The sequence below is a fragment of the Cherax quadricarinatus genome, chromosome 93, assembly GCF_038502225.1.
Source record: "Cherax quadricarinatus isolate ZL_2023a chromosome 93, ASM3850222v1, whole genome shotgun sequence".
In the NCBI taxonomy this organism is placed as follows: Eukaryota; Metazoa; Arthropoda; class Malacostraca; order Decapoda; family Parastacidae; genus Cherax; species Cherax quadricarinatus.
Window position 1 is genome coordinate 10,771,101 of NC_091384.1, and position 23,917 is coordinate 10,795,017.

Below are 23,917 nucleotides of genomic sequence, written 5' to 3' on the forward strand. Positions count from 1 at the left end.
ACACCCAGGTGTTGTACATGTGTCTTATTCATCAATAAAGACACCCAGGTGTTGTACATGTGTCTTATTCATCAATAAAGACACCCAGGTGTTGTACATGTGTCTTATTCATCAATAAAGACACCCAGGTGTTGTACATGTGTCTTATTCATCAATAAAGACACCCAGGTGTTGTACATGTGTCTTATTCATCAATAAAGACACCCAGGTGTTGTACATGTGTCTTATTCATCAATAAAGACACCCAGGTGTTGTACATGTGTCTTATTCATCAATAAAGACACCCAGGTGTTGTACATGTGTCTTATTCATCAATAAAGACACCCAGGTGTTGTACATGTGTCTTATTCATCAATAAAGACACCCAGGTGTTGTACATGTGTCTTATTCATCAATAAAGACACCCAGGTGTTGTACATGTGTCTTATTCATCAATAAAGACACCCAGGTGTTGTACACGTGTCTTATTCATCAATAAAGACACCCAGGTGTTGTACACGTGTCTTATTCATCAATAAAGACACCCAGGTGTTGTACACGTGTCTTATTCATCAATAAAGACACCCAGGTGTTGTACATGTGTCTTATTCATCAATAAAGACACACAGGTGTTGTACATGTGTCTTATTCATCAATTCAAGTCTCTTCTCAAAGATCACTTACTCACCCAAAACCAAATAAATACTGAATAACTGAACCTTATAAATTGTATATCTTAAATGTTTCTCACAATTATATCACATAAATGTTAAACCTAAAACCCAATCTAACTTTATTATTTTTTAAATTCACTACCTAACAGAATACTCCATTCTACTGAATTTACAACAATGCATGCAACCATATGACCTGTCTTTGTAATACTCACTTGTGCTTTATAGTAATCAGTTTACATTAATGTTTTTCACTGATTTCATCATTGCTTAGTTAATCTTAAGTTAATTTTAAGCCAGCCCGTAATGCTATGCATAGTATAAGTGGCTTTGGCATGCTGCTCTTATCTGTATTTTTTTTTTTTGTACCTCTGTAAGTGTGCTCAAATTATAAATAAATAAATAAATAAATAAATAAAGACACACAGGTGTTGTACATGTGTCTTATTCATCAATAAAGACAGGTGTTGTACATGTGTCTTATTCATCAATAAAGACACCCAGGTGTTGTACATGTGTCTTATTCATCAATAAAGACAGGTGTTGTACATGTGTCTTATTGATCAATAAAGACACCCTGGTGTTGTACATGTGTCTTATTCATCAATAAAGACACCCAGGTGTTGTACATGTGTCTTATTCATCAATAAAGACACCCAGGTGTTGTACATGTGTCTTATTCATCAATAAAGACACCCAGGTGTTGTACATGTGTCTTATTCATCAATAAAGACACACAGGTGTTGTACATGTGTCTTATTCATCAATAAAGACACACATGTGTTGTACATGTGTCTTATTCATCAATAAAGACACCCAGGTGTTGTACATGTGTCTTATTCATCAATAAAGACACCCAGGTGTTGTACATGTGTCTTATTCATCAATAAAGACACCCAGGTGTTGTACATGTGTCTTATTCATCAATAAAGACACCCAGGTGTTGTACATGTGTCTTATTCATCAATAAAGACACCCAGGTGTTGTACATGTGTCTTATTCATCAATAAAGACACACAGGTGTTGTACATGTGTCTTATTCATCAATAAAGACACCCAGGTGTTGTACATGTGTCTTATTCATCAATAAAGACACCCAGGTGTTGTACATGTGTCTTATTCATCAATAAAGACACCCAGGTGTTGTACACGTGTCTTATTCATCAATAAAGACACCCAGGTGTTGTACACGTGTCTTATTCATCAATAAAGACACCCTGGTGTTGTACATGTGTCTTATTCATCAATAAAGACACCCAGGTGTTGTACACGTGTCTTATTCATCAATAAAGACACCCAGGTGTTGTACATGTGTCTTATTCATCAATAAAGACACCCAGGTGTTGTACATGTGTCTTATTCATCAATAAAGACACCCAGGTGTTGTACATGTGTCTTATTCATCAATAAAGACACCCAGGTGTTGTACATGTGTCTTATTCATCAATAAAGACACCCAGGTGTTGTACATGTGTCTTATTCATCAATAAAGACACCCAGGTGTTGTACATGTGTCTTATTCATCAATAAAGACACCCAGGTGTTGTACATGTGTCTTATTCATCAATAAAGACACCCAGGTGTTGTACACGTGTCTTATTCATCAATAAAGACACCCAGGTGTTGTACACGTGTCTTATTCATCAATAAAGACACCCTGGTGTTGTACATGTGTTTTATTCATCAATAAAGACACCCAGGTGTTGTACACGTGTCTTATTCATCAATAAAGACACCCAGGTGTTGTACATGTGTCTTATTCATCAATAAAGATACCCAGGTGTTGTACATGTGTCTTATTCATCAATAAAGACACCCAGGTGTTGTACATGTGTCTTATTCATCAATAAAGACACCCAGGTGTTGTACATGTCTTATTCATCAATAAAGACACCCAGGTGTTGTACATGTGTCTTATTCATCAATAAAGACACCCAGGTGTTGTACATGTGTCTTATTCATCAATAAAGACACCCAGGTGTTGTACATGTGTCTTATTCATCAATAAAGACACCCAGGTGTTGTACATGTGTGTCAAATTCAAAATTCAAATTCTTTATTTCTTTTACGAGTACACAAATAATACAATTTACCTGTAATAAAATAATGTCAGTCAGAAAATTAAGACAACATTGTACAATACATTTTAGTCACATTCTATTGCTTAAAGATTTCTTAAGATCCAGACATTAAATTATTTAAGAGGATTTTTTAATATACAGTAAAGTAAAACATGAAATACCAAAATAAAACAATAAAACAAAGTCATTACAAAAATGTTTTGTTGATATTCAGTAGTAAAGTTCGACTTACGACCATTTCGACTTACGACCGGTTTCTCGGAACCGAACTCGGTCGTAAGTCGGGTGGTAGGTGTACAAAGAAGACAGGTAGCTAATTGAACAACAGTACAGTTTAAATAATGTGTATTAATATGTCAAAGTGTTTTAATGATTTTTGGTTATGTGGGATTTCTTAAGGGGTAACTTATGTGTATAGTAAGAAAGGTTGTTTCACACTGACTTAATGTCTACAGTTCTGTGGTTTAATAGAGATGTAGAAGATAGAGCAAGTTACTGCATCACTGTAGATATATAATGGTACAGGGTGAGTAATTAGTTTTCTGTGGGAGATAATGGAAGACTCTGAGAACAGTGACATAGTTGAAGGAAGATTAGAAGTACAGTGACATTGTTGATGGAAGAACAGTGACACAGTTGAAGGAAGATTGGAAGTACAGTGACACTGTTGATGGAAGAACAGTGACACAGCTGAAGGAAGATTGGAAGTACAGTGACACTGTTGATGGAATAACAGTGGCACAGCTGAAGGAAGATTGGAAGTACAGTGACACTGTTGATGGAAGAACAGTGACACAGCTGAAGGAAGATTGGAAGTACAGTGACACTGTTGATGGAATAACAGTGGCACAGCTGAAGGAAGATTGGAAGTACAGTGACACTGTTGATGGAATAACAGTGACACAGCTGAAGGAAGATTGGAAGTACAGTGACACTGTTGATGGAAGAACAGTGACACAGTTGAAGAAAAACTGGAAGAGCAGTGACACAGTTGATGACTTGAAGAACAGTGGCACAGTTGATGAAAGACTGGAAGAAGAACAGTGAAGACTGTAAGAAGTGCTAAACCCAGAAGGATCATATAGTGGTGTAGAGTGGGGTGTGCTGAAGATGTAATGTGCAAACATCAGACAGCGGGGTTGAAGAGTATGCCAGAGGCAGAGTCAGTGAGGTTAGTGAGGAGTGAAAAAGGGATAATATAACAAAAGTTGGTGTAATAAAACTGTTGCTGAGGAAAAAAAATCAAAGAGGGAGTCTGTCAAAGGTGGGACCGTCAGTGAGGAGGTCAGATAAAGTAAGGATGTTAGAGTCATGATGATGTCAGAGGTAAATTCTAAGTGCCTACTGGTAGACAAGACAGTCTATTAGTAAATGGTGAACTGACAATGGAACTTGACAATTCTCACAGAATGGTGCTGGGTGCTTCTCCCTGAAATAGCCATGAGTGAGGCGTGTGTGTCCGATAGGAAGACTGCGGAGTGTAGTTCTCAAACACGACAACAATGATGAGAAAACCAGAAACCCAAACTAGGTTTGAAAGAATACTATTTTTATAAATCAAAACTCGGACTATAATTGTTGCCAACGGTTGTGAAGTTGTCTAGAGACTACTGCAAAATAGTCTGAGAATGGACTACCCCTATACAAAACATGGCAGTCATGAACAGCTGACCGCACAGCCGAATCCACCTGCTTGTTGCCCCAAACCGGATGACTTTATCTCGTTCAGGGATATGTGAACCATACAGGTATATTGCAGCATTAGAGATAAGAGTGTCTAGTAAAAGTAATCTGACGTGTTTTAGTAACAGAAAATTTAAGCCCATGAGTAGTGGCCCAATGGGAAACAGGTCGATAGAATTCTTGAAAGAGAGAGAGAGAGGGGGGGGGAGGAAGGGTTGCTACTAGGCGGTAGTTAGAGCCTGTGCAAGCTATAGCAAAGTCATTAGCATAAAGTAATTACCAAATATTAGACGGGAGAACAGAGACAAGGTCATTGATAAGTAGAAACAAAAGAGTGGTGCTAAGAGCACAACCCTGAGGGACACCTTCAGCCTGGACATATTCAGGGGAAACCATATTAACTCGGACACAGAAATGTCTCTCATAATAAAAAAATTAAGGAAAAGCGGCAGATAATGATGTAGGTGTAAGGAATGAGGTTGAGCTAAGATGTTGTACCACCAGGTAGTGTTATACGTTGTCAAGATAAAAAAAAAACTTAAATAACCAAGTACTGTACAGTGGACCCCCGGTTAACGATATTTTTTCACTCCAGAAGTATGTTCAGGTGCCAGTACTGACCGAATTTGTTACAATAAGAAATATTGTGAAGTAGATTAATCCATTTCAGACCCCCAAACATACACGTACAAACGCACTTACATAAATACACTTACATAATTGCTCACATTTGGAGGTAATCGTTATGCGGGGGTCCACTGTATACTAACATAGGTATCTATATGAAGTAAGGAGTTTATAGTGGATCAGCCATTATAAAAGCCAAATTGATGAGTGGAAAGACAATTATGTGTCTCCAAACACCACACCAAACTTTTATTAACTAGACATTCCAGAAATTTGCAAACTGCACTAGTAAGAACGATGGGTTGATAGTGGAGGCACCATATGGCCTGAAGTACCTGGTTTATGAAAGGGAAGAACAATGGTAGTTTTCAATGGATGAGGAAGAACCCCTTGTGACCAAAGAAAATTAAAGAAACGTAAGACGGTAACAGGACTACGAGGGCTGATGGATGTAAATACCGGAGAATACTAAAACGTATGCCATAAGGTCCAGCTGCTGATGGTCAGCAAGTGGAAAGTGTTGAATCAAGTTTTCAAAGCATAAAAGATACATTATAAAACTCTAATTATTATAGAAGAAAAATCTAAAGGTGTAAACTCTGGCAGTTTTGGAGGAAGAAATGAGGGGCACAGATAGAGGCCCTGAGGTATGCGGACAAGATGATTTCCAACTGCTGTGGCAACTGCAGTAGGGTCAGCAGCGCTGATGCCAGGAACCTTAAGAACCAGAGCTAAGTCTTAAAAGTACCTGCTACTCAATTTCCGTACTTTTTTTTCCAAACTAAACTCATGGAGGAAGTGGAAGTGGCAATAGAAAAATAATCCAGCCAGCAAGTGTGTTTTGCTTCATGGAATACATGCCAGGTAACTGCCTTTGCTTGTTTAAAAACAAGAGGTACTCTGTGGTCTTACTGTACCAATAATGTTCCCAAACAGCAAGCTTAAAATGTCCCGCAAGAGCACAAGTAGGAGATCACTAAGGCACGTATTTCTGAGTGCTTACTTCAGGTTTGGCGGATTGTATTTGAAGCTGTGGTTAAAACAGGTCGAAAATAATTATAACAGCTCACCAGTGGAAGACAAAAGAGAAGGTCCCTCGCCCCAAAAAACAAAAAAGGTTGAGCACAAGAAAAGGGCCCAATATGTACATTCAAACTGCTAACGTGAGATATGAGGAGGTTGAAAATATGTATGGGAAATAAGAATAGGAAAATGACCGATGTCACGTAAATTTGGCACCAAAATTCAGGTAAAGTCGAGTGCAGGTGAAGAGAAACAGAGAAATCTATGTAAAAGAACGTTTGAGTGTGACGATCAAAGTGAATGGGAGTACCAGTATTTAAAACAGAGAGGAAAGAGATGTGAGAAGAGTTTCTAACTGATCGCCATGAGAGTCACAGTGAGACACTCCCCAGAGGTAATAATGAGTATTAAAATCACCTAATATAATGAGTGGTGGAGGAAGGGAAGAAACTAGAAAATCATCTTGAACAGATAATGGTCGAAAATGTGAAAGATACAAGGAACAGACTGTATACCACTTATTCAGGTAGATGTGAACTGCAGTGTAATGCAGCGAAGTATGAACAAAGATATGAGAAGGAACTCGAGGGAGGACAGGAGAGGATGGGAAGGAACTTATGTGGGGACAGGAGAGGATGGGAAGGAACTTGTGTGGGGACAGGAGAGGATGGGAAGGAACTCGAGTGGGGACAGGAGAGGATGGGAAGGAACTTGTGTGGGGACAGGAGAGGATGGGAAGGAACTCGAGTGGGGACAGGAGAGGATGGGAAGGAACTCGAGTGGGGACAGGAGAGGATGGGAAGGAACTCGAGTGGGGACAGGAGAGGATGGGAAGGAACTCGAGTGGGGACAGGAGAGGATGGGAAGGAACTTATGTGGGGACAGGAGAGGATGGGAAGGAACTTGTGTGGGGACAGGAGAGGATGGGAAGGAACTTGTGTGGGGGCAGGAGAGGATGGGAAGGTGCTTGTGTGGGGACAGGAGAGGATGGGAAGGAACTTGTGTGGGGACAGGAGAGGATGGGAAGGAACTTGTGTGGGGACAGGAGAGGATGGGAAGGAACTTGTGTGGGGACAGGAGAGCAAGCAACTCTACGAAGGGGTGAATAAACTTCCACAACGATAACAGATGTATTACGAGGTAAATGTTAGACTTAGGCAGGAAAAGTAAAGTGTGGAGGAGGATATAAGAGTTAGAGACTGAAGGAATTTTGTACTTCGGTGATGTTTTAGACTTTGTAGAAGTGGGAATACAAGGTGATTTAGTTGGGGAAGGTTGTGTAGACACAGAAACACACAAGAGAGATAAGTAAGGAGAGCAGATCAGGTAGGAACCTCGGAGCCTAGGACTGCAAGAGGGTTAGTCTGTGGAAGTAGGTATTACCGAGGAGATTGTAGAAGTAGGTACTACAGAGGAGATTGTGGAAGTAGGTACTACCGAGCAGATTGTGAAATTAGGTACTACTGAGGTTTGAGGTCGTCTAGAAGTATTATTATAATCATGGGGGAGCACTAAATCCATAGGATTATACAGCGCATGTGGGGGAGAATGGAAGGTATTCAGGCTCAATTCCGGAAACTGGAGCACAGATCCAATTCCCCAGATCAAGATCCCCTTACCAGCATCAAGGAACCTTCCTTGAGAGGAGGCCGTATAGTAACTCTGGAATAAGAAAGTCATGGGAGTCTCGCATGAAGACAGAGATGGGAAACTGCCATGGCATAAGAGAAACCCTTTTTATCTTTACTAAGACAGTGGATCTTCTCCTTAAAAAAAAAAAGGGCAATGGTGAGAATAAGAAGGGTGTGCCTCTTTACAGGACTGTTATGGTCAGCAGCACCACAGACAGGCTGCTCTGTCACTGACCTCCAATATTTTGCTGGGTGGCCAAAGTGTCAGCAATTTCTACACTGTTATGGAGGAGGGATTAATTACCACACTTGTAAGTGCTGCCCCACTATATACACAGAAAATGGATGCTCGGGGTAGCCAAACGTTAACTTAGCTATATTACGTACTACCTGGCTAGGGGCAGGAAACATGAAAGTGTCCACTTTAATAATCTGGAGATCCTGGAGTCGAGTTCCTACATAATGTCAGCATCATACATGAGGATGGTATGTGGAAGTACAACAGTTCTGTAGAAAGAATTGAGGGAAATATTTGTGAATCATAACTGGAGCGTCGTCAGTGGTGTTAAGAATGGGAAGATTGCGAGCATTTTATACCATGACAATGCATATGCCATTTTGTCCACCATGGCAAAGGAGCACCTTACTGATACTATGGTCTGAGAGATAGTCTGAGGGAGATATCAGTTGGAGAATAAAGAATTTAGTCCATGAGGCACCTTGAGACACAAGAGAGTAAGGAAAGAAATTGTCTAGCCAGTCACTTCTGAAAAGAGTGAGGTAACCTGGTTAGTGTCATCTGTGAGAGGTCAGAGGTGTTTGGATGGGGGGCCAGAGGTTGGCCATCCTGAGATGTGTAGACGATCCAGAAATTAACACAATATAGAGGAAGAAGCCGAAATCATAGTCAAGGTCATGCAGAGGTCCAATGAATCAACAGGGTCAGTGTGAACCCTGACATCAGAGATGGGCAAAGAGGTACTGGGTTCTTTGAGAGGTTCAAGAAAGAGTTTGTGGATGTGCCAAGGTCTTGGGAGGCTGCCACTAGGGAAGGAAGGGGTCTGGGAGGAGAGATTTCATGGGAATGTAACCCCATGATAAGGATTCTTTTCTTTTTTTGTTGTTGTTTAAAAAGATGTGTGTGGAGGGATAGCTCCCAGGAGAAATGAAAGGGACTGTATATCCTCCTCTACACCCAGGAGGACCCTCGGTGCAGCTGATAGTACAGATGCTACATGGAACCCGTGCTCTACCATACTCTTCACACCAGTAAACCAGCAGTCCAGGATAACAACCTCACATTCACCAGACACCTCGGCAGACAAAGGAGAGAATATTCAGAATCCCACTGCAAGACACACCCATCCTTTGGCTGCCACCTCGTAGAACCAACTCAAAAGACACCTAAAGCCGCCCTCTGGAACTCCAGAGGTGATCCAGATTCCACGGCAAACAACACCACCGAGGGCCTCAACGTAATGGGATAGACAGCGATAGTCTTCCTTCGACCCAGGAGCTATAATTTCAGAGAGGGGAGCCCCAAAAGCCCCAAATTGCTGAAGGAAATAGAGGGGTAATATGGGGAGAGGAGTTAGGATGGGAAGGATGGGATGGGGAAAGGAGGAATAGGGGGGCAGTTAGGTTTGGTCTTAGGAAGAATAAAAGGTGCAGTTCCTCAGACCAAGAGCCTTTTCACCACAGCAAGGACCCTCCCCCCTCCTTGAAGAGGAGAATTGGAGGAAAACTGGAAGGAGAACAGGGACAGAGTTGGAGGAAGACTGGAATAACAGGGACTCAGTTGCTGGAAGACTGGAAGAAAAGGGACACAGTTGACGGAAGACTGGAAGAACAAGGACACAGTTGATGGAAGACTGGAAGAACAAGGACACAGTTGATGGAAGACTGGAAGAAAAGGGACACAGCTGATGGAAGACTGGAAGAAAAGAGACACAGTTGATGGAAGACTGGAAGAAAAGGAATGGAGTTAAATGAGTTGGTTTTACTTCACATAAAGTATTGTTGTTTCAATTATATTAGGGAGATGAGGTGTTTTTTAACAACTTTGAATCAACTGACAGACAGGAGACCTCTCAATACTTCAGGCAGTGAAGTCCAGATCTTTGGACCAGTTATGTGCACTGACCTTTGGACCAGTTATATATACTGATCTTTGGACCAGTTATGTACACTGATCTTTGGACCAGTCTTACACTGAACTTTGGACCAGTCTTACACTGATCTTTGGATCAGTTATGTACACTGATCTTTGGATTAGTTATGTACACTGATCTTTGAACCAGTTATGTACACTGATCTTTGGACCAGTTATACACACTGATCTTTGGACCAGTTATACACACTGATCTTTGGACCAGTTATACACACTGATCTTTGGACCAGTTATACACACTGATCTTTGGACCAGTTATGCACAAAGACTTTATACACAGGTTGAGTCAGACACTGGGGATATCAAAGAGATACATGTATTTGTGTTTTGTGTTTTGTGTTATGTCTGTGTGTTGTGTTGCAGTTATCAAGGAAGACTGCAGAGTGCTCGTGTTGCAACTATATGTTCTACATATATAGTAGTAACAGGAGTATGAGTGTATATTTTGTATATTAAGTAACTTCAAGTTTTTGAAGAGTGGAGAAGTATGCTGTTCACAAAGTATTTTATGTGTGTCTTATTCATCAATAAAGACACCCAAGTGCTATACATATGACTTATTCATTATTTGAGACACCCAGGTGTTGTACATGTGTCTTATTCATCAATAAAGACACCCAGGTGTTGTACATGTGTCTTATTCATCAATAAAGATACCCAGGTGTTGTACATGTGTCTTATTCATCAGTAAAGATACCCAGGTGTTGTACATGTGTCTTATTCATCAATAAAGATACCCAGGTGTTGTACATGTGTCTTATTCATCAATAAAGATACCCAGGTGTTGTACATGTGTCTTATTCATCAATAAAGACACCCAGGTGTTGTACATGTGTCTTATTCATCAATAAAGACACCCAGGTGTTGTACATGTGTCTTATTCATCAATAAAGATACCCAGGTGTTGTACATGTGTCTTATTCATCAATAAAGTTACCCAGGTGTTGTACATGTGTCTTATTCACCAATAAAATTATTTATAGTAAATTTCTACCTCACCATCGATAGTAAATTTCTACCTTACCAAAGTTGCTTCCTTGGTGTCGTGGTGAGTGGTGGTGACAGTGGTGGATGTGCTGGTGGTGTTGACAGTGGTGGAAGCAACAATGATGGTGGTAGAGGTGACAGTGGTGGAAGCGATGGTGGTAGTGACGATTAAGATGACAGTGGTGTCGATGACGGTGGTGGTGGCAGTGGTGGTGGCAACGGTGGTGGTGACAGTGGTGGAGGTAGTCATCAGAGTTGTGGTGAAGGTCGTCCAAGGACGAGACACAACCTGCCAGACATATTTACCTCTGGCTTTGGCTGATGGGAATATTCAGCCATATTGGTGGCAGCAGAGACATAAGGTGGGATATTAAGACACGCAAGTGATGTCTGACCTCGTTTACTTCCAAATTAAGTGGACACGCAGGGGTGTGACCCGTGTCAAAGGGTGGTGGGGGCTTGGGGGTGGGGGTGGGGGTATTGGGGGGGAGGGAGTCCAGGAACCGTCCACGTCCCCAAGGCCCGCCCTGGCAGTGTGAGCGTGTTGTAGCACAATAGTAGCCTTTATTCTAGTAGTACGTAATGGTCACTTTACCGTGTGGAAAAATCTCCCGGATTCTGCGGAGATTGTAGTAAGTTATGTCGCATCTTTGGTCACGTGTTGGTTAGTGTGATGTACTAATTACTCTGTGTGCTGGTTAAAAACACCTGCATCTGAAAGTTACTTACAAGTTCAATGACCACACAATGTCATTTAAACTGTTGCTGACCTGGAACTGCATGTACAATCACAGAAATGTTTGTGACCACTAGATAGTCTACAAAAATGATACATTTTTCAAAGCAAACTTGATGATTATCATCACTCCAACAACAACAACATCTATACATGTTTCTCTCACCGGGAGCTACTCCTCTACCCCTCAATGCTCCATACGTAGATGTCCAATGAACTGTCCACCCTAAAGATCGTCTTTGATTAATTATATTGAAAACTATGCATAACTGTCCAATGAAGATAGAAGACACTTCATGTACTCATGCATAAGCACAGACACTAACCAAGGGGAATGACAGAGCCTAGACCACATACACCAACTTTCTGGCGGAACACAGTGAAATGGGATAAAATAACGATAAACGCTTCGTTCGGTAAATTATTGAGAACGACCTCAATGAAGAATAAAGCTTTGCAGCAGCCACAACTTGGCACCAAAATGTGTGACACAGTTGTCCTGTGCGCAGACAGCAGCTGTCTGCCTCACACGACACCTCTACACATCTGTTTCCTTTATTAGGGTTCACAATCACCACAAGTTGATGAATGGCACAGATGTGCAACACCTCTCTTTATTACTAAGGCATTTCTTCCATTTTCTTCAAGGCTGACGGATTCACTGCCTCATCTTGCACTGCCTTCAACACATAGCCTCTAGGCTAACTAAAAAACACTCGCTCATTCATGAAATGAGTCGTCAATAAAGATACGTGGGTGTTGCACATGTGTGTAACTCATTAACTGGTTCTGCCAGTCACAAAAGCCAACAGACTGAGGCTGACAGATGCTGACTGCACAACATTTTGTCTAAAGAGAGAGAGCAATAGAACGCATTCATCCTAACTAGTTCAAAACAAAGCCGTATTAGTCTCGAGAAGAGTCAGTTTCTGCCTCCGTACAAAGAGCAGCTCATGAGCACCAGTGACGAGACAACGACAATGACTGAGGCCCCATGTTGTGACTACGGTGGACCCGCCTCTCAACCGACCCTTGGGGCATCGCCCTAATGCAACCGCATTACCCAATGGGGTTATTTACCAATGGACTGGCCTAGGTTTCTGTGAGCACGGTAAAATGTCTGGCCAGCGGAGAGGTCAACTCAAGGGTGGTCAGGAAGGAGGTCAACCATCACATGAAGGGCAGTATGAAGCAGAGCACTCCTCCTCCTCCTCCTCCTTCATCACCATCATCATCATCATCTTTTTCATCTCCTCCTCCTCCTCCTCCTCCCAAGAACGCAACACGAGAAGCTAAACTAAACGCAAAGTGGCGTGTGTGTGTGTGTGATATTGTGCGTTTTGACCCGTATTAATGGAGAGACATAGAAACTGTCTTTGCTCGAGCAAGGGCTTAAACTACTTGATCGTCAGAGCTAGAGTACTAAGCTGAACAACCACCTCATTAAACATTAAATAATATAATAGGCATTGCGATATTACTGTGAAAACGGGAACATATTAAAGACATATTCTAAACCTAATTCACAACATCTTTTAAAAGGGGAGAAACTGGAGCAGTGACGGAAAAGTTGCCAGGAATGAAAGATTTTACACAAACCGGACCATATTAATATCTCCTGTGCGTTGTTTAAAATGGTATAATATTACCAACAATATTGACACTATTGTATTTGTGTTTATATATTAATAACCAGACTTTAACCATCCTAAGAAACTCCTGCTAACATTTGTTCTGCCAAGTAACAAAAGCGTTTATTGGAGTCCCAAACAATGGGGGGGTTGCTCTTATTGTAAGCAGACGGCAAATCAAATGCTTGCAAGTTACTTTAACATACAAATATGGAAATGATATCTTAAAATACCGTCCTAACAATTCTAAAAATTCCTACAATTTTCCCCTAAATTATTCACACTATATTTGATATATTATCTTTGATCAAGACCACTGTGCATTCTTTCTTGGCGACGAGATATATTAATAATAAAAGAATAACACCGCAGCTTCTCCAGAGAAATAAAATATCCAAACTGACCATAATAAAGTATTGCCAGTACAGATCACTGCTCAACGGTCTGTTTAATACAAGATTTCTTGACAATTTAGCAAACAATTTTTGCCCCTCTCTCTTGAGGGTACCTCAGCAAATGCTAATTCAGCAAATGCTTCTTCAGCTAACACATAAGCAAATGCTCCTTTAGCAAATGCTTCAAGTAACATTTTAGCAAATGCTCCTTTAGCAAATATGGATAACAAATTCATATATTTTTCGAGTTGTCAGTTAAGAATATTCCTTCAGTATGGTGTTAATATTGTCTCCTCTTATGAGTTAAGCTGAGAGTAAACCAATCACCCATGAAGGATCTAATCAAACCTTTTCAGCTTTCGTTTCAAACGAGTTACCCAATAAGGCCGAACCTTAGACAAATAGAAATGCCAAATGAGAATATGCACCATCCACACCAAATGACAAGTCAATAGTAATACATCTGCTTAATAAAACAAACCAAGTTTTGTCTGTTGAATTTGCTTGTTGTAGTCAGATGTGAACCCTGGTCGGTACCAGTAGACCAAATGTTGTCACATTGTCACCTTTGGCTGTAGTTACGTCTACACAAGACACAAATTTAAACATTTCACTTGGTATGTGTCCTTATTAAAAATATTCACAATATTCAGGGAAAATGATCATTTTTTTTTTTGGTGTGTAACAGCCCACAAAGGTCCACAATCTCTAATCACTCCACAGATCCATAAAACTTGCACCAAAAAATTATGCACAGCCGTACCGACATTACTTCATCCAAGCGCAGTTCCTCATCTAAGGAAACAAAATTGCTTTCAGTGTACATGATTGGAAGGCACAGCGCTTGCAGTGGGCACCAAGACACCCCGGATCTACTACAGACCAAATGCCACATTCTTCCGATTCTAAAAGAAAACAAACTTCTCCAGCAAGTACTCTGAACCGTACTTGTTACATCCCAACAATTATTATGTTCTTATTTACAACACATGGCAAATGGAGTATTATTGGGGGTTATAAATAAGGCTCAGAGTCTTGAACAGGGACACAAATATTGTGTTGGTAGTGTCAGGAGCGTAGAACAACGTTATCACACGACCTCTTTCTTTCGTCGTAGTAAGAGTGCATTGATACAAACACTTTCACCCCATTTATAAACCAATGTCACCTCTGCTTATGTCATTTAAGATCAACAGTATTGTCATCGAGGACTTTGTATAAATTCTTAGCGAAAGTCTTCTTTAACACGTTGTTTTGAGCATAACGGTCAGTATCCACCTCACCACCTTTCTGCTGCTGTGTCACCTGGGCACAAGTGAAAAACACTTACTGAAGAGTCATTTACTGAATTAAAATATAGGCTTTTTTTAAATTTGGCGATATAAATTCAAGTTCTATACATATCTCCAGTTTGGCTGTAATCCACAAAAGGATGGATATACTGTATCCCATGTACTGTATGTTATTTGAATCAAATCTGGTTCACTTTCAGGTTTGGCTGTGTGGGGAGAGAGAGCAGTGGGCTAGCACACCACCCACAGCATGACACAGGTGCTGTGACTCGACCCCTGCAACCACATACAGTTGAGTACAGTCATTGCAAGTCTTACTCGGACACACACACAAACACACTATGTCAGTACCCTGGGTAGACACTCTCACCCGCCTCAACTGACAGTATCAACATTGATTCTGTTGGGCTGGGCAGTGATTGCTTCACTCAGAGGATTTACCGTAGACATTTTTGCCTTAGTGTCCATATAACAAGTGACATGTGATGGTGAGAAGCTACGCTAAAGCCTGCCTGCAGGGTAGCTTGAAGATTGTCTTCTAAATACAGGCGTGACAGGCCCTGTAAGATGAGAGAGAAAATTATGTTAGTACCTTAGCCTCACACAGTTGACAAAATTGCCCTGAAAATAAAGGTGATTAGAGAACAGGGTGAATTGCAAAATGCATAAACAGAGTATGAATTTTATCTATTGGCCATTTGTCTGTTGTACGAAAGGGAAAGTGCTACAGTCGGCTCTCTCACATAGCTCCTCCACACACAGTCAGTGTGGGAAATTAGTGGATTTCCTGTTATTAGGTCTTGGGGAAGAGGGTGGAAAGATGTTAAAAGTGAGAAAGTTAAGGGAGACAACATGATGTGTGAGCCTACATCCAATGTTGTCACACTTCAACTACCAATTCTAAATTATTAGACTAAATTAGTGAAGAAGTTTCAATAGGCTAATATGTATTCAGTTTCTTGTATGAGTTCACAACTTAGAGTTGAAAAGTAAAGTAACCTAGTACAAACAATAATTTCATATAGGCCTGCCCAATTACACAACTGGCCCAGACACTGGCCCAGACACCGGCCTCAGACGCTGTCCTGGACACTGGCCTGGAGGGCAGGTAGCCTACTGCCTGCCTCTTCAGTCATTCAAAGATCCATTAATGGTGAGGTGATGGACCTACCTCATAATTTTGGGCCTTGTCACATCACCAGCTTAGTAGAGTGAGGGCAACCTTCCCTCGTAAGTCACAGCACTAAGCTTGTACAGTGACGGCCACTGCCCTTCACAAGTCACATCCCAAAGTGTGGATAGGGAGGGACTTTCCCTGACCAGTCACTCACACACTATACCGACAAGACATCATCTCTTGTCTCACTAATCTGGGTGTTAAACTGCAACTCTAACACAGTATTTCATGGGATTCCTGAAACACTACCCGACGTAACACACTCCACGCAACAAGCGGGTAAGTGCTTGTTACCAATACTACCAAAAGCATTCATATATGTGAGTTAATGAGTTACTGCCCACATGGAATGTCCACACACTGAAACCTTCACATTTTGTCTTAAGTAATGTGAAAGCATTAGTATTACATAAGAACATAAGAATGTAGGAACACTGCAGAAGGTCTACTGGCCCATATGAGGCAGGTCCTTATCAAAACGACCTCTACCTAAAGCTACCCAAGAAATAACTCCCGTACCCCATGACACCAATTAAACCCAGCCCCTCCCACTCATATATTTGTCCAGTCTCTTCTTAAAGCTACCCAAGGTCCTAGCCTCTATCACCCCACTGGGAAGACTGTTCCACGCATCTGCAACTCTGTTAGAAAACCAGTACTTACCTATGTCCTTTCTAAATCTAAATTTATCCAACTTATATCCATTATTTCTGGTTCTTACCTGGTTCGACACCCTCAGTACTTTATTAATATCTCCCTTGTTTATGCCTGTCATCCACTTATACACTTCAATGATATCTCCCCTCATTCTACGCCTCTCCAGAGAGTGGAGATTTAAGGCTTTAAGTCTATCTTCATACAGGAGGTTCCTTACACAGTAAATCATTTTAGTCATTCTTCTCTGTATGTTCTCTAATGAGTCTATGTCCATCCTGTAGTAAGGGGACCAAAACTGAGCAGCATAATCTAAATGAGGCCTCACTAGTGATGTATAGAGCTGTAAAATAACTTTTGGACTTCTGCTACTTATACTTCTTGAGATAAATCCAAGTAATCTGTTGGCCTTGTTGCACACACTAAGGCACTGCTGTCTTGGCTTTAGATTTCTGCTTATCATGACTCCCAAGTCTTTTTCACATTCTGTATGATCAAGCTCTACTTCACCTAGATTATAGCTTCGAGGGTTATTTTCATTACCAAGGGCAAGTACCTTACACTTATCCACAATGAACTTCATCAGCCATTTTTCAGATCAAGACATTAATTTGTCAAAATCGTCCTGGAGTTCATTGATATCATCCTCAGAGTGAATTATACGGCCTATCTTTGTATCATCTGCAAACTTACTCATGTCACTAGTAATCCCTTCATCAGGGTCATTAATGTAAATTACGAACAAGAGAGGGCCCAAAACTGATCCTTGTGGAACGCCACTAGTGACTAATCCCCATTCAGATTTCACTCCATTAATGGTAACTCTCTGCTTTCTATTGTTAAGCCATGCCTCAATCCATGCTAGAACTTTACCTCCTATACCATGAGCTGCCACTTTTCTTAAGAGTCTCTTGTGAGGTACTCTGTCGAAGGCTTTACTAAAATCCAAATAAACAATATCATATTCCTTATCACTGTCAACTGCCTCAAATGTTCTATTGAAGAACGTCAGTAAGTTTGTCAGGCAGGAACGACCTCTCGTGAATCCATGCTGAGATTCATTTATCAAGTTATGCTCTTCAAGGTGACTTCTGATAATGTCAGCTATAATTGATTCTAATAACTTGCCCACTATAGATGTCAGGCTTATTGGACGGTAATTTGAAGGAGTGGACTTATCCCCTGATTTGAATATAGGAACCACATTAGCCATCTTCCACAACTCTGGCACAACACCGGTAAGGATGGACGCATTGAATACACTCGTTAATGGCTGACTAAGCTCCATCTTGCATTCCTTAAGTACCCTGGAAAACAGCTCATCGGGTCCCGGGGACTTATTTTGCTTCAGTTTGTCTATCTGTTTAATAACCATGTCCCTCGTGACAGTAATATTAGTTAACTTAAATTCATCAGGAACTAAATAATTGTTAATTACTGGAATCTCATTTACATCTTCCTGTGTAAAAACTGACAAAAAATAGTCATTAAATAAGGAACACATTTCCAGTTCATTATCCGTCAGCTGTCCATTCCCAATTTTCAGAGGTCCTACTTTTTCCTTCACCTTCGTCCTATACACTTGAAAGAACCCCTTTGGATTAGTCTTTGATTCATTAGCAACTCTAATTTCATAGTCACGTTTAGCCTTTCTAATCCCCTTTTTTACTTCTCTTTTAAGCTGAACATATTGGTCATTCCCCTTTTCTCCCCAACTTTATTATTTTTTAAATACACTACCTAACAGAATACTCCATTCTACTGAATGTACAACAATGCATACAACCATATGACCTGTCTTTGTAATACTCACTTGTGCTTTACAGTAATCTGTTTACATTAATGTTTTATCACTGATTTCATCATTGCTTAGTTAATCTTAAGTTAATTTTAAGCCAGCCCGTAATGCTATGCATAGTATAAGTGGCTTTGGCATGCTGCTCTTACCTGTATTTTTTTGTACCTCTGTATGTGTGCTCAAATTGTTAATAGATGCTTTAGCCTCCTGTTAACCCATTTGGGATCATTATTATTAGACCTAATATATCTCTGGGGAATGTATATACTCTGGGCACGGTGTACATTATTGAGAAAACAATCATAAAAGCAGATCCCTTCATAATCATAAGTATGATCATCATCAATAAAATCATTAGCTAGATAACCCCAATCAAGATTAGACAGGTGTTCCCTAAGTCCATTATAATTGGCAGAACGAAAATCAGGGATTTTTACTGTATTATCATTATTCTTGCATTCCCAGTTAATGCTAAAAGTGATGGATTTGTGATCACTTGCGCCAAGCTCTTCAGTGATCTCCAGATTATTCACGAGTGTATCCTTATTTGACAAGACTAGGTCTAGCAAATTATTACCCCTGGTAGGCTCTGTTATGCTCTGCTTCAGAAAACAGTCCTGAACTGTTTCCATAAAGTCACTGGACTCCAGATTACCTGTCAAAGAATTCCAGTCAATTTGACTAAAGTTAAAGTCCCCTACTATGACTATGTTATTGTGTCTAGAAGCCCTAACAATTTCGTCCCAAAGAAGTCTCCCTCTATCGTGATCCAAGCCTGGAGGTCGGTATATTACACCTAGAATTAGTTTTTCTTGACCCTCCACGAACTCTACCCAAACAGACTCTGTTACTGCTCCATCTATTTTTATACCTGTTTTTATGCAACAATTAATATTTTCTCGAACATACAATGCAACTCCTCCCCCCTTCCCATTACATCTATCCACATTGAATAACTTAAATCCCTGAATATTACACTCAGCAGTCATATCCCGACTCTTTAAATCATACCACGTTTCAGGTAATGCAATGATATCAAAGTTCCCAGCACATGCTACCAAACGTAGTTCATTAATTTTATTTCTTGCACTTCGACTGTTAGCATAAAATACCATCATACGTTTTTTCTTCTGCACATTTTTCCTATTCATCTTTGTTTTTACAAAATTTCTGAAATTATCATTACCCAGAGTTACTCCATGACAGTTACTATTAAGATTCTTAATATCAGAGCATAAGTCAATATATCCATACTCATTATTTATCATTTCTAAACCCATACCTCTAACTAATCCTAGTTTAAAGTCCTAACAACCCCCTCAACTGAGTTAGCAAGAAAACCCACACCTGCCCTGGATAAGTGAACCCCATCCCTGGCATACATGTCATTTCGACCATAGAAGTTGTCCCAGTTGTCAATGAATGGTACTGCATTATCCTTACAGTGTTTATCCAGCCAACAATTAATACCAATTGCTCTGGACAACCATTCATTACCAACACCTCTTCTTGGCAAAATGCCACATATAACAGGGCGCCCCCCCCCCGAAAATTCACAATAATACTTAGTAGCTTTCTTTTGTGCTTAACAATATTTTATTACATGTAAACTACATTTTGTATACTTCAAAAAAAGAAATAATGTTGTAAAGCATTCAGACTGGAAATACGTCTACACATGGAACACAAACTACCCTTGTTTAGACAGAGGTGAGAAACCCCATGTTACCCAGGGATGGGATGGCAGATTCTTGGATTGGATCCAACAAATGACCTGACTTGATAAATAACTAATCAGTCAGCACACACTGCTATTCTAGACAGTTCTCTTACAAAGTTCCTCTAAATACAGTTCTCTTATAAAGGTCCTCTATATACCTGGAGTTTACTTGGAGAGAGTTCCGGGGGTCAACACCCCCGCAGCCCGGTCTGTGACCAGGCCTCCAGTCAGTTCTCTTACAGGGCTCCTCTATACAGTGTGATTTTTTGGTAATGCTGTTGGAAAAGGTCATCCAAAATTGAAGAGTACATAAAAAATCTTTCAAAAAATGAATTATACAGATACGTTTGATAAGGAAGCTGACTGTGTATCTGTACGGGTCACACAGCAGGTCAGAAATAGAGTGAACTCAAATTTGATCACGGAAATGTTAGGCGAATGTAGTTCCTTGGATCAAGAGCCTTTTACTGGCCTCAGATTATTTTTTTTAACAGAGAGGTCGTTTTCCAGCAAGGCAGGTGACCCCAAAAAAAGAAAACACTTTCATCATCACTCACTTTATCACTGTTTTGTCAGAGGTGTACAGATATTACAGTTCAAACCTCACCTGTGCTTCAGAGTACAGGCACTGTACTTCTCACCTCCAGAACTGTAACATCCTCACTCATCCTTCAGAGTACAGGCACTGTACTTCCCACCTCCAGAACTGTAACATCCTCACTCATCTTTCAGAGTACAGGCACTGTACTTCTCACCTCCAGAACTGTAACATCCTCATTCATCCTTCAGAGTACAGGCACTGTACTTCTCACCTCCAGTACTGTAACATCCTCATGCATCCTTCAGAGTACACACACTGTACTTCCCACCTCCAGAACTGTAACATCCTCACTTATCCTTCAGAGTACAGGCACTGTACTTCCCACCTCTAGAACTGTAACATCCTCACTCATTCTTCAGAGTACAGGCACTGTACTTCCCACCTCCAGAACTGTAACATCCTCACTCATCCCTCAGAGTACAGACACTGTACACTTGTCTTATTCATCAATAAAGACACCCAGGTGTTGAACATGTATCTTATTCATCAATAAAGACACCCAAGTGTTGAACATGTGTCTTATTCATCAGTGAAGACACCCAGGTGTTGTACATGTGTATTATTCATCAATAAAGACACCCAGGTGTTGAACATGTGTCTTATTCATCAGTGAAGACACCCAGGTGTTGTACATGTGTATTATTCATCAATAAAGACACCCATGTGTTGTAAATGTGCCTTATCCATCAATAAAGACACCCAAGTGTTGTACATGTGTCTTATTCATCAATAAAGACACCCAGGTGTTGTACATGTGTATTATTCATCAGTAAAGACACCCAGGTGTTGCACATGTGTCTTATTCATCAGTGAAGACACCCAGGTGTTGTACATGTGTCTTATTCATCAATAAAGACACCCAGGTGTTGTACATGTGTCTTATTCATCAATAAAGACACACAGATGTTATACATGGAGTGAGTATACCTCTATATGTGGCTCTAGAAGATTCAGGATAATGTTTAAGACAAATGTGAATGTCTTACACACCACCAGCACACAATACTGCAATGGAAGTAGTGCAAATAGGAAGGCGGCTTAGTAGATGGAGAATCGAGCCTATGCAACTAAAAAACACTTCAAAACAGACATCTGCAACCCACAGGAAAGCCTTAGGTGGCCCAAACTTAATTCTTATGGTGAAGAGTCGTTTACCCATGGCACAGCAACCGGGTGGACAATGGCACAGAATGGAAGCCAGGTGGACGACAGCATGACATGGCAGCCGGGTAGACAATGGCACGAGACGGCAGCCGGGTGAACGATGGTATGACATGGCAATCGGGTGAATGATGACACAACACAGCTGCTGGGTAGATGATGGCATGACATGGCAGCCAGGTGGATGATGGCACAACACGGCTGCTGGGCGAATGACAGCACAACACATCAGCCGGGCGGACAACGGCATGACACGACAACAGGGTAGATGATGGCACAACACAGCAGCCAGGTGGATAACAGCACGATACATCAGCCAGGTGGATAATGGCACGACATGAGAGAGAGCATTAGAATTTTTTTGTCAGACCTTAAGAAGAAATTTCAGTTGCATTTACCAGTGCTATACAGTGGACCCCCGGTTAACGAACTTTTTTCATTCCAGTAGTATGTTCAGGTGCCAGTACTGACCGAATTTTTTCCCATAAGGAATATTGTGAAGTAGATTAGTCCATTTCAGACCCCCAAACATACACGTACAAACGCACTTACATAAATACACTTACATAATTGGTCGCATTTGGAGGTGATCGTTAAGCGGGGGTCCACTGTACTGAGGAACTTTATAAGGTAGCTGACTCTTTATAGAACTTCATTAGAGTGACTGTATATAGAGCTTTGCAATAAAGCTGACTGAATAAACAGAGCCTTGCAAGGGGGGGAGGGAATGTTCATGGGTCCTCTGTTGGTCCCAAGTTCTTGGTTCAACTGCAACCAGAAGAGAGTTTTCAGTTCCTCCTTTGCAACACTCCTCATTGCAACCAATGATCATACTGCATTACCCAAGCCTTTAAATTATATACTAGATTTAGATATAATTAGTCTTATGATTAGTTTGTCTAGAATGGATATGTGTAATTAGTTGATGAGTTTCTAAGTCTTATGTTGTACTTAGATTATATTTGTGTTATAAGATCAAATTCTAATTCAGTTTTGAATGTGCTGATTTAGCTAATTTGGCTGATAATAAACTAAGTCCCTTTATTTGAAGATACATTGCAATAATGAGGTGAACTAGACATGTGTGCAACATGTATCTTCATCTGAAGACACACACGTCAAGACTGACGTGCTGACGGCCAGCTGTCACGGTGTTTCGTACTAAATACAACAAACACGAATTTGTATTTCTCAGTGAAGTACAAAACACTGTAGTTGACATGTAATACAAGAGTGGCAGGCACAAATTACAGTAATTAATATACAATATACAGTTGACCCTTGAACAACGTGGGGGGTTAGGTCCCCCCCCCCCCCGGCACAGTCAAAAATCCATGTATAATTTTTCACTCCTCAAAATATTAACTAATAATAACTTGCTGATAACATAAACAGTCGATTAAGACACGTTTTGTATATGTATTATATACTGTATTCCTACAGTAAAGCAGAGCTAGAAAAAAGAAAATGTTATTAAGAAAATCACGAGGAAGAGAAAATACAGTTACAGTATTGTATTTATCATTACTGTAAGTTTATGTCATCTGTTTACAAGATGAATCATCTGTCTGTCAGTACCTACATCAATATTGTCTTGTATGATACAAAACATTGTAGTGTCTGTCGGTACCTACATCAATATTGTCTTGTATAATACAAAACATTGTAGTGTCTGTCGGTACCTACATCAATATTGTCTTGTATGATACAAAACATTGTAGTGTCTGTCAGTACCTACATCAATATTGTCTTGTATGATACAAAACATTGTAGTGTCTGTCAGTACCTACATCAATATTGTCTTGTATGACACAAAACATTGTAGTGTCTGTCGGTACCTACATCAATATTGTCTTGTATGATACAAAACATTGTAGTATCTGTCGGTACCTACATC

General features: G+C 40.5%; 1 protein-coding gene and 1 long non-coding RNA gene across 7 annotated transcripts in view; one reads left to right on the forward strand and one right to left on the reverse strand.

Annotated features, from left to right (window-relative positions):
- LOC138855414 (uncharacterized) overlaps positions 1-15,236 on the forward strand; it is a 358,079-nt gene extending 342,843 nt beyond the window's left edge. The window contains exon 3 of the long non-coding RNA XR_011394653.1: positions 15,110-15,236. This is a non-coding gene — a long non-coding RNA (uncharacterized lncRNA). The remainder of the gene's footprint in view (positions 1-15,109) is intronic.
- Drep2 (DNA fragmentation factor-related protein 2) overlaps positions 11,839-23,917 on the reverse strand; it is a 285,668-nt gene continuing 273,589 nt past the window's right edge. For all 6 annotated transcript variants that reach the window (XM_053798008.2, XM_053798009.2, XM_053798010.2 and 3 more), the window contains one exon: positions 11,839-15,469. The gene's annotated coding sequence lies outside the window, so the exon portion shown is untranslated. The remainder of the gene's footprint in view (positions 15,470-23,917) is intronic.